Below are 12,043 nucleotides of genomic sequence, written 5' to 3'. Positions count from 1 at the left end.
GCCGGCCCCCACGGCAGCCCTTCCAACAAAGGACGTCTGGCCGGAAATGACCGTGTGGAGGGGAGACCCCTGTGGGCAGCAGTGAGTAGGGTGTGCAGCCTGCAGTTTCCACAGCAACAACGGGTGGACGTGGACAGCTGAGGTGCAGCCCCAGTCGGGGAGCTCCACGTGCAGACACCTTTCGCACAGGACACAGGAGGCGCTGCTGGACTCACACCGCCCTTGTCAGAGGTAATCGGAGCAGGCTGCCCTTCCTGCTCATATCAGACTCCCCGGACAAGCATGAAACTAACTCCCCGAAGCACGGGAGAGGGCTAAGGGAGCCGGGAAAGTGAACAGGCTCGGCTCCAGGAAGACAGGAGCAGTGCTGGGCGAACGCCAGGCCCCTAGTTTTGTGCCTAAGGACGTTTGAGTCCACTTCAATGGCTGTAGGAGAAACAGAACAGCCAACAGGAAAGAGCTGTGTGTGTGTGTGTGTGTGTGTGTGTGTGAGAGAGAGAGAGAGAGAGAGAGAGAGAGAGAGAGAGAGAGAGAGAGGAGGGGAGCGGGGGGAGGGGGAGCATGGGAGTGGAGCCCCAAAAAGACACACTTTGATTAAAAGATGGGCAGAGCCCTGGCTGGTTTGGTTCAGTGTTGGAGCAGCAGCTCAGTTCCATTCCGTCAGGGGCATGCACCTCGGTTGCGGGTTTCGCAGCCCCAGTGGTTTCCCGGCCCACGTGCGGGAGGCAGACAATCGATGCGTCTCTCTCACATCAATGTTCATCTCTCTCTCTACCCCCTGCCCTCCCTCCCTTTCATCTCTCTCTTCTTTCCCTTCAACTCTCACTAGAGATCAATGGGAAGAATATCCTCCGGTAAGGATAGAGGACAGAGGACACAGGCGGCCAGCATACACTGAAATGAAGCTCAGCATCTCTAGTCATCGGAGAAATGCCAATTAAAAGCACAACGAGGTATCGCCTCATGCCTGTCAGAATGTCAACCACCAATAACCAACCAACGAGAAACAAGTGCTGGCAAGGGTGTGAGGAGGGAACGCGTGCACGGCCGGTGGGAATGCAGACGGTGCACCACTGTGGAAAGCAGGAACCCAGTGACCCCACTTCCGGATATTTATCCCAAGAAATCCAAAACACTAATTATAAGACTATATGCACCCCTGTGTTCACTGCAGTGTTACTAACAACAGCCAAGCTATGGGAGCCACCTGAGTGTCCATTGAGTGGATAAAGAAGGTGTGGTACAAGGCCCTGGCCAAGCAGCTCAGTCAGTGAGAGCACAGTCCCGATATGCCAAGGTTGCAGGTTCAATCCCCATCAGGGCACAAACAAGAATCAACCAATGAATGCATAGATAAGTAGAATAAGTAGATCTCCCCCCTCCTCTCTCAAATAAATCGATATATTTTTTTAAATACTATGTCATCCTAGGCAATGCAATAAGAGAAGAAAAGGAAGTGAAAGGTATACAAAATGGAAAGGAAGAAATAAATCTTACTTGTTTTTTTGTTTTGTTTTATATATATATATATATATATATATATATATATATATATATATATTTTTTTTTTTTTAATTGGTTTTTTACAGAGAGGAAGGGAGAGCAATAGAGAGCCAGAAACATCGATGAGAGTCATCGATCAACTGCCTCCTGCACACCCCCCACTGGGGATATGCCTGCAACCAAGGTACATGCCCCTTACTGGAATCAAACCTGGGACCCTTCAGTCAACAGGCTGACGCTCTATCCCTGAGCCAAACTGGCCTTGGCATAAATCTTACTTGTTGTTGTCAATCTTCACATGAGGGTATTTTTTCCATTGACTTATAGAGAGTGGAGGGAGAGAGAAGGGGAGGAGGCAGTGAAACATCAATGTGAGACACACACATCGCTGGTTCCCCCACGTATCCCAACCAGGGCCAGGGATCAAACCTGCAATCCAAGTATTTGCCCTCGACCGGGAATCGAACCCATGACCCTTCAGTTCATGAGCCGAGGACACTCCAACCACTGAGACACAATGGTCAGGGCAAAACAAAACTACCTTTGTTCACAGATGACATGATCACTCACATATACAGAAAACCAGAAAGAATAAAAAATCCCACCAGCCAGCTGGCTCAGTGGTTAAGCATCGACCTATGAACGAGAAGGTCAGTTTGATATTTGATTCTGTCAGGGCACATACCTGGGTTGCAGGCCTGATCCCCAGTTTGTGAGGGTGTGTGGGAGGCAGTCGATTCATGATTCTCTCTCATCACTGATGCTTTTATCTCTCTTCCCTTCTCCCTTACTCTCTGAAATCAATACAAAAGTATATATATATTTTTAAATGTAAAATGGCCAGGCCAGTTTGACTCAGGGGTCAGGGTGTTGGCACAGTCAGGGGCACATGCCTCCTGCCTCGGTTGCAGGCTCGATCCCCAGGTTGGGGTGAGTGGCGGTGTGTGTGTGTGTGTGTGTGTGTGTGTGTGTGTGTGTGTGTAAACCAATCAATGTGTCTCTCTCACATGGATGTTTCCCTCCCTCTTCCCCCTCCCTTCTAGCTCTCTAAAAATCAAAGGAAAAAAATACCTTCAGGTGAGGATTAACAACAACAACAAAGGAAAATAGAAACTGCTTAGACCCAACCATTTCACTTCTGGATATTTAGCCAAAGAAACCCAAAACACTAATTTAAAAAGTATATGTAGTCCTAGCCAGAGTTTGATTCCAGTCAAGGACACATGACCTGGTTACCAGCTCCATGCCCAGTGTGAGGTGTGCAGGAGTCAGCCAATGATTCTCTCTCATCCTTGATGTTCCTATCTCTCTCTCCCTCTCCCTTCCTCTCTGACATCAATTAAAAACATATATATACTAGAAGCCCAGTTCATGAGATCACGCAGGCCCCCCCAACGCGCTGGTCTTGGTATTACGATGTCAGGGTCATTACGGTGTCAGGGCCAGGGTGTGCGTATACACACGTGTACACACACACACACACACACACACAATCTCCCTGGCCAGATAGCTCAGTTGGTTAAAGCATTATCCCAAGGTTCTGGGTTCAATCCCCAGTCAGGACACATATGAGAATCAACTAATGAATGCATATATAAGTGGAGCAACAAGCTGATGTTCCTTTCTCTCCCCCACCCCCACCTTCCTCTCTCTAAAAAAAGTCAATTTAAAAAAGACATACACACCCTATGTTCACTGCAGCATTATTTACAATAACCAAGACATGGAAACAGCCTAGAAATCCTTCAACGGATGACTGGATGAAAAAGCTGGGGTACGCATATGTTGCACTCAGCAATAAAAATTAAAAATAAAAATAAAAATGAAATTCCACCATCTGCAAAAACATGAATGGCCCTAAAGGGTACTATGCTAAGTGAAATAAGTCTGACACAGAAAGAAAAATACCATGATTCCACTTACAAGTGGAATCTAAAAAAACAAGAACTGTGAATAAACACAACAAAACAGACCCTTAGATACAGAGACCAAGCAAATGGTTGGCAAAGGGGAGGGGTGGAGAGATGAGGCAAAGAAAGAAAGAAAAACACCTTGAGCCTCACTGACACCTCCCCCATCTCTCCTTTCCCAAACCACTGGCTTCCAGTGAGCTCCACGCCCTCCAGCCCAAGCCTGTCCATTCCTCTCCACCCCTCGCTGGCCCACCACCACCTTCCTCCAGGCTCACACCAGTCCCCGTGCTGGTTCTCAGCCAGCTCCGGCAGCAGCCGCCCAGGGCTGAGGCACCGGACCAGGTGAAGGCTTGCCAGCAGCCTGCCCAGCCCACCGAGCCACGGCTTCGCTGCTGAGGCGGCCTGCGGGTCTGCACTCCCACCGGCTCCCGCGGCCCAGACTGGGAGAGCCACTGCACTAGGTGACGGTGGCCAGCCCCAAAGCAGCCACGTGTTCCTCGGCTCAACCCAAGGGGTCTGCCTTGCTAGAGTCCTGTGTGCTTCCCCGTGAGACAGGAAAGGAGTGTGATAAAGTACGTGTCTCTTCCAGCCTCCAGTCAGGCGCCACAGTCATCCCTTCTCACTGTCCCAAGCAAATCACATGGCCACACCAAACATCAAAGCGGGGACCAGGGAGAGATTCCCACTGGAGCACAGTATCCAGATTGGCCTCCTGGGCCCACTCTTCACTAATCCATCACCAGCTCTCCAGAGGACGGAAACTACAGGAGACACACACACCCCCTGCAGGCCCTCCCTCCGCTCTGGGGAGAAAACCCTAACCTGGCTGGAGGCGCTCCCAGCCCTGCGGCCTGTCTGCACCCAGCGCTCGCCCTCGCTCCACACAGGGATCTGCACAGCTGCTCTGTCGGGAGGACTCTCAGCTCCATCAGGCTCCAGCGAGTGGCACTGCCCAGCAGACCTACCAGGTGCTCCACCTTCCCTCCTGACTTCTGAGGGCACAGGACGGTCACGTCGGCAGCCTGGCCGGACCCCGAGTCCAGGCCCCACGGCCCGGGCCAGTCCGGACCAGCCACACTCACGGCTCTCCTCGCGGACCCAGAAGCAAACCCAGGTGGTAAAGACCCTCTGCTTCTCTAAAAGGGGCAAATGCTTTAGCACAACAAACCACGACGGCAGCTACGAAACGCACAACCTAGTGAGTGTGCCAGTTTCTAACTGCAGCGACCCAGGCGGCCTACAGCGGGCCTCAGCCGCCCGGTGGGTGCTGAGCGGGATCTCACCCACAACCCCTTTCCCTGGTGACGAGACAAGCCTGGTCTCGGTTCCTGCGTCTGCTCTGCCAGCGACAATTGTGCAGTGAGTGGTGAGCGTGCCCGTCTCCCCCGTGCGTCCTGCGAATGGGCTGTTGGCAGTAAGATCCAGGTTCAGTTATTTGGAAGGCTGCTTCACAGGCTTTTCAGAAAGGTGGTCTTCTGTCCACTGGCTCTCCCCCGTTGTCCACTCACAGCTGGTCTGTAAGTCCCATGGGACCAGAGCACAGGCTGCTGGGCGCTGGCACACACACGCTGACAGCTAGTGAGGGTGGGCCGCTGGACAGCACTGCCCTGCGCACACACAATGGCCACCCCCTATTCCAGAACAGCCTCCCATGAACGTCCCCGAGCGCTGAGTCAGCGGGAGGCCAGGCCCGGGGGAGCTCTCGCCGCCCATAGCCCAGGGCTCGGTCTCACTGACCACCTCTGGGATCCCGTCACCTCTTCAAGGAGGGCGAGGAGTGACAAAGAGCGCAGCTCAAAGCGCTGAAGGGGAGCATGCCGTACAGATGGCGTCCTGACTGCACATCTCGTGGGAGAAGCACACAGAAGCCACTTTCTTCTAACGTGTCTTTTAGCCTAGATTCTAGGAATTAACATTATTTATGAAATAAAACTTTTAGGAAAACAGAACACAAAAGCTACCTCCATTGTTAATGCAGTGCCTCCGGCACTGCCCCAGCCCAGGAGAGTCCTCCCTCGCCTAGAAACACTCATGGCGCAGCAAGTCCGCCCAACACAGCCTGAGAGGCCCAGTGTCACACAGACCAGTGCAGCCCACACGCACGGCCCAGTGTCACACAGACCAGTGCAGCCCACACGCACGGCCCAGCGTCACACAGAGACAGTGCAGCCCACACACACGGCCCAGCATCACACAGAGACAGTGCAGCCCACACGCACGGCCCAGCGTCACACAGACCAGTGCAGCCCACACGCACGGCCCAGCGTCACACAGACCAGTGCAGCCCACACACACGGCCCAGCGTCACACAGAGACAGTGCAGCCCACACGCACGGCCCAGCGTCACAGAGAGACAGTGCAGCCCACACACAGGGCCCAGCGTCACACAGACCAGTGCAGCCCACACACACGGCCCAGCGTCACACAGACCAGTGCAGCCCACACACACGGCCCAGCGTCACAGAGAGACAGTGCAGCCCACACGCACGGCCCAGTGTCACACAGACCAGTGCAGCCCACACGCACGGCCCAGCGTCACACAGAGACAGTGCAGCCCACACGCACGGCCCAGCATCACACAGACCAGTGCAGCCCACACGCACGGCCCAGTGTCACACAGAGACAGTGCAGCCCACACACATGGCCCAGCGTCACACAGAGACAGTGCAGCCCACACGCACAGCCCAGCGTCACACAGAGACAGTGCAGCCCACACGCACGGCCCAGTGTCACACAGAGACAGTGCAGCCCACACGCACGGCCCAGTGTCACACAGACCAGTGCAGCCCACACACACGGCCCAGCGTCACACAGAGACAGTGCAGCCCACACACACGGCCCAGCGTCACACAGACAGTGCAGCCCACACGCACGGCCCAGCGTCACACAGAGGACAGTGCAGCCCACACGCACGGCCCCAGTGTCACACAGACCAGTGCAGCCCACACACACGGCCCAGTGTCACACAGACCAGTGCAGCCCACACGCACGGCCCAGCGTCACACAGAGACAGTGCAGCCCACACGCACGGCCCAGCTGTCACACAGAGACAAGTGCAGCCCACACACACGGCCAGCGTCACACAGAGACAGTGCAGCCCACACGCACGGCCCAGCATCACTCAGAGACAGTGCAGCCCACACACACGGCCCAGTGTCACTCAGAGACAGTGCAGCCCACACGCACGGCCCAGCATCACTCAGAGACAGTGCAGCCCACACACACGGCCCAGCGTCACACAGAGACAGTGCAGCTAACACGCACGGCCCAGCGTCACACAGAGACAGTGCAGCCCACACACACGGCCCAGCGTCACACAGAGACAGTGCAGCCCACACGCACGGCCCAGCGTCACACAGACCAGTGCAGCCCACACGCACGGCCCAGCGTCACACAGAGACAGTGCAGCCCACACGCACGGCCCAGCGTCACACAGACCAGTGCAGCCCACACACACGGCCCAGCGTCACACAGAGACAGTGTAGCCCACACGCACGGCCCAGCGTCACACAGACCAGTGCAGCCCACACACACGGCCCAGCGTCACACAGACCAGTGCAGCCCACACACACGGCCCAGCGTCACACAGACCAGTGCAGCCCACACACACGGGCCAGCATCCCTGAGCCCATGTCGGGCTGACAGGAACACAGCAGTGCCGGCGCACAGGCACGGCCGGGGACAGAGCGCGCTCCTCACCGGCTGCAGCAGGGAAGAAGCCGGACCGGCACGCCGGACCACACACTGGGCTCAGCCCAGGACTTCCTTTCCTGGAGAGACAGCGCAGCACTGCTCCGCCCACAGGGAGAGCAGAGTGTTTTTTGAAAGAACAGAAGTGGGTGAGAAGCTGGACTCACTTCCCTCTCCATGGGCACAGTGAGACTCAGCAGTACCCTGTCCTCCCACCCCGCAGTCGGCGAACCCCAGAATCCCTGGGGCCCGCTCTCCCCATCTGGAACCCTATGCTGACCCCAGCCCATCAATGCCACCCCTCTCTTGCATCTGCCCACTCCTCCTACCCCAGACCCTGTGCTTGGGAAGGCCACCAGTCTGGCTTCTGTGGCCAGCCCCTGGGGAGGTGACACCTTTCCAATCTCCACCAGGGCCACCCACACATCTCTGGGGTAGGTTATACGCGAAGCAGAGCACAGCTGAGGGCCCTGCACTCAGAGTCACGTGAGTGACAGTCCCCAGGCACCACTCTGTCCTGGAGGGAGACAGTAATCGAAGCCCTCAGACTCCGTGCCATCAGGAAGACGGACAGTAAGTAGCACACGGCATGTCAGATGACAGTGACAGGGGATGGGCTGAGGCAGGGCTGCGTGCCCGAGGCAGCGGGGTGGGCAAGGAAGCCGCTTGAGCAAGGAGTAAGCCATTCAGTGTCCACCGGAGAGCCCAGCAGCCTTGGGCCACGTGGCTGTGGGCAGAGAGAGCATGGGCCGTGCTGGGTGCTGGGACACCCAGGGAGCCTCCCCAAGCAGGCAGGGACTGAGTGCTCTCTAGGGGTGGCGTCAAGCGGAGAACCAATGAGAAGGATTAACAGGAAAAGCCAGCCACGCCCACACTTGCAAGGGGTTGGGTGGGGGGAGGGGGGAGCTGACCATGCCAAGGCCCCAGCGGAAGCCCGGGAGCCAGAGGTGAGCTGGGAGGCCAGGAGAGGGCCAAGCAAGGCATGCAGCGACCGCGACAGCCTCACCTGAACCCAAAGGCAATGGGACCCGAGGAGTGGCCTCCCCAGACGCCTGTGCCTAGAGACCAGGGAGGCTGCAGCACTCACTGAGGAGGAAACCTGGAGGCAGAAGCACGCTTTCTGACCCGACGGCCTCCAACACCAGCAGCCAAGACACGTGGGAAACAGGTCAGCATGTGAAAAACAGACATAAACACGCCACTTAACGCACTTCCCAGGAATCCCGGTCACACAACACGGAGGTCCCACTCCTCCCGACAGGACACGCACAATTGCCCCGGCGAAGGCTGCACTCCGCTCGGCCGGCACTGCAATCTCCACCGTGTCTGTGTTGAAACCGTAAGTGTTACAGACATTAAGATGCTTTGAAAACTCATCGTTGGCCATTTGTTCTTTGGAAGGCAGACTCAAGACAACACTGCTCTGAGGTCTGTCTCGATGTTTTAAAACTACAAACCAAATCCATGGGACCAATCAGCTGCTTTTTGTCTACTGCAACCAAAAAGTGAAGGAGTCCGGGGTAGCCAGTTTAATCCTTTTTCTCCCCAGAGTGCTTACTGTAAGTAACCTTTCCTGAAAAAGAGATTAACAAGTGGCGCAGACAGTTTGGGAAGCACGAGCGGAATCCTCGGACCGTCCTTGTCCCTCCTGCTCTTTTACGCTCTGACCTGCCCAGAGGAAAGCAGAGGAAACATCACTGCTTGCTCAGCTTAGGTAGTTACAGGGCTGTCTACTGTTGTTCTTGTATGTTTCCTAAGTAACTTTTACTTAACGTGTGTGAGCTACGCCGAGAAAAAAGAAAAGTGGCCAGCACCGTCCTGGCTTCCCGTTAAGGGAGGGTGGCCTCGGCAGCCCCTTCCCGTCCACACTCCGCGCCTTCCACGGGGTCCCTTTCTGCTCCAACATGACCAACAAGAGAGGCAAACAGGCCAGAGGCTGGCAGAGCGTTTATCCTGCGTCCCTTTCCCACTGATGCAGCCTCTCTGAGGGCCTGCCATGAGGGCACAGCAGGATCTCTGCCTCTTCCTACTGCCAGGAGCACAGCCAAGGGGGAGAGGGGTCACAGACAGCCACTGAAAGGCTGGCCCTATGGGTTTGGCTCAATGGCTAGAGCATCAGCCTGTGGATGGAAGGGTCTCAGGTTCGATTCCGGTCAGGGCACATGCCCAGGTTGTAGGCTCCACCCCAGTAGGGGGTGTGCAGGAGCCAGTTGATCAATGATTCTCTCATCACTGATGTTTCTCTCTTTCTCCCTCTCCCTTCTCTGAAATCAATAAAAATATATATATTTAAAAACGGGGGGGGGGGGGGGGGGGGGCTGGGTATCTGTCCTCAGAAAGGGAGGACAAGCAGCAGTCCCCAAACAACACAGTCTACAAATCTACAAATCAAGGCCTGGAGTCCAGACCGGGCAGCATGTGTGTGCAAACAGAACACACTTCCTAGAGTCCAGCCAGAGAGGCTCAGACAACTACGATGCTTACTCAAAACTACATGCATTTGCCCTGGCCGGTGTGGTTCAGTGGATAGAGCATGTGGATATAGCCCGTAGACTGAAGGGTCCTGGCTTCGAGTCCAGTCAGGGATACCTACCCTGACTGCAGGCTCCATTCTTGGCTCTGGTCAGGGCGCATGCTCCAAGCGACCAATCAATGTGCCTCTCTCTCACAGATGTTTTTCTCTGTTTCTCTCCCTCCTTCCACTCTCTCTAAAAATCAATGGAAAAATACCCTCGGGTGAGGATTAACAAAAAAAAAACTGCATACGTGCTATATAGTCAGGCAGTCTACCACAAAAAAGCCATCAGCCCCTATACCAACACGAAGCTGGATCTCCAGTTCCTGCCATCAAAGCAGTGACTGGCAGGTTACTAGTCCCAACGACAAGGGAACATAACCGTGGGTTATGGATTCCAGCGAGGGGGCGGGCGGCTGTCACGTTAGCACACCCTTTTCTCCACGCCTGGTACAAGATCCTACATCCACGTCACACACGCTGTGCTAGTTTTCTGTCTTCTCACCAGAAATCTAACTCCACCTCCTTGCACGTTTCACACTGAGGCACCAAACCATGAAAGAGGAAGCAGCCATCAGCTTCAGTTCACACTGCGATGTGAGGGACCTCTCAGGCTGAGCTGCCGGTGAGAGAGGAGGTCCGCAGGCAAGGCTGCCCCACCTGAAGCCAAGCGCAGGGCCTCGGACCTCGGACCCAGACACTCTGAGCCCTCTTCACCTGGTCCTCGCGGTGCATTAAAAAAACCTGGGCCTGGCGGCCACACCTGTGCCATTTACCTTGCCTCACTCTGTGCGGCTCCACAAGCGTCACGTTGTGTGGGCCCACACATCCCACCCGAGCCTGCCACCCGTGTGCACAGGGGAACTGCCCGTCCTTTGGCTCTGGAGCCTTAGCTGCTCTCCCACTGGGACCCGCCGCCTGTGGCGGGCGGCAGGAGGGAAGGGGGTGTTTGCACAGGAGAGGGGAGCCCCTCACACACACACAGCCATGTGGCGGGAGCCCTGTCGTTAGCAACCACAGGCCCCGAGCCGAGGGCTGCAGGCGTCAGAGAAGATGGAAGGGAAAGGAAATGACTCAAAGGCGTCGTGCTTGCGGCATGAGTCCTCGCTGCAGCCGGCGGTTGAGATTTGAACCGCGGGTGTGGGCAGGGGGCGGCCGGCTCCCGCCTTCTCGCTCGCTCGGAGCGCCGGCTCCTCCAGCACGGCCGCGCAGCCAGCCATTTAAACCGCTTGGGAAGAGAAAGGAGTTAAAGCCCCGGCCGCGGGGACGGGGCTCACCTCCTCCGCACGCCCTCATCTCCGGGAGGTCTGTAACCGGGTTAGCGACGGGCGGGCGGGCGGGCGTTTAACGGCCACCAGCCCAGGCCTCCGCCCGCGGCGCGCGGCTGTCAGCGCGCAACTCCCCAGCGGCTCCGAACGCGAACCGCCGGCGCCGGAGACCTGCCCGGGACGCTAAGTTTCAACGGAAACGTCAAACCTGCGGCTGTGGGCGTCCCGGGCCCCGGGAGACGAGGCTCGGGGGCCGCGGGCCCGCCTTCCTCTCGCCCCCGGCGGCACCAGCGCGAGTTAAAAGCCGGCGGGTGAGCCGCCTCCGCGAGCCGGGCGGCCGGCTGCGGACCGGACGTCTCCGGCGTCCCGAGGCCTCGGGGCCCCTCGTCTGCCCGAGGACCGGGGGGAACCGGCAGCACCGGGCCGGCCTGGAGCCACGCGCGCCCCAGCCCAGCGGGTCCCCACGCCGGCCCCGCCGCCACCTGCCGGGCCCGGGCCGGTTCCGGGCGCAGCGCGCACAAACGGCCGGCCGGCCGGCGCCGCCGCGTCACGGGGACCCACACAGACAAAAAGCCGCCGCCGCCCGCGCCCCTCCCACCGCGCGCCCGGCCCGGCCCGGCCCGGCCCGGCCCGCGCCGCACAAAGACCGGCCGGCCGGCCGCTCGGCGCCGCCGCGAACAAAGGCCGCCCGGCCCGCGGCAGGCACAGGTGCAGCCGCCGGAGGCCCAACATGGCCGCGCCCGCCGCCCCGCTCGGCCGCCCGCGCCCCCGGCCCGGCCCGGCCCCCGCCCCGCCCGCCCAGTGACCTGCGGTGCGTCGCATCCTCCGGCGGCGGCGGCTCTCGGGGCGCGGCTCTCGGCTCGACGGCGGCTCGCGGGGAGGGGCCGGGCCGGGCCGGGGGCGCGGGAGGGCGGCGCGGGCTGGCGGGGGGCGGCGGCGGGCGCGGCCGGTCGGGCACAGGCTTTCCGCGCGCGGCGCCGACCCCGCCCCCGCGCCTGCCTCCCGCCCGCCGCCGCCGCCGCCGGGCCGCCGCCGCCGCAGAAGCCGCGGGAAAGTGCGCGCCGCTGATTGGCTGCCGCGCTCGCGGGCCGCGGCCGGGCCGTTCAAATCCGCGCCGGGCGAGCGGGGCGGGGCGGCGGCCGCGGACCGGGTCG

General features: G+C 58.5%; 1 protein-coding gene across 2 annotated transcripts in view; it reads right to left on the bottom strand.

Moving 5' to 3' along the window:
* Positions 1 to 11,814, bottom strand: part of NSD2 (nuclear receptor binding SET domain protein 2) — a 44,937-nt gene extending 33,123 nt beyond the window's left edge. The window contains exon 1 of one of the 2 annotated variants that reach the window (XM_036417167.2): positions 11,696 to 11,814. The gene's annotated coding sequence lies outside the window, so the exon portion shown is untranslated. The remainder of the gene's footprint in view (positions 1 to 11,695) is intronic. The other variant, XM_045573985.1, reaches the window with a different exon arrangement.
* Positions 11,815 to 12,043: the final 229 nt, after the last annotated feature.

The sequence above is a fragment of the Pipistrellus kuhlii genome, unplaced genomic scaffold (genome assembly GCF_014108245.1).
Source record: "Pipistrellus kuhlii isolate mPipKuh1 unplaced genomic scaffold, mPipKuh1.p scaffold_m20_p_58, whole genome shotgun sequence".
NCBI classification, from domain to species: Eukaryota; Metazoa; Chordata; class Mammalia; order Chiroptera; family Vespertilionidae; genus Pipistrellus; species Pipistrellus kuhlii.
This window is presented reverse-complemented; position numbering and strand designations above follow the sequence as displayed.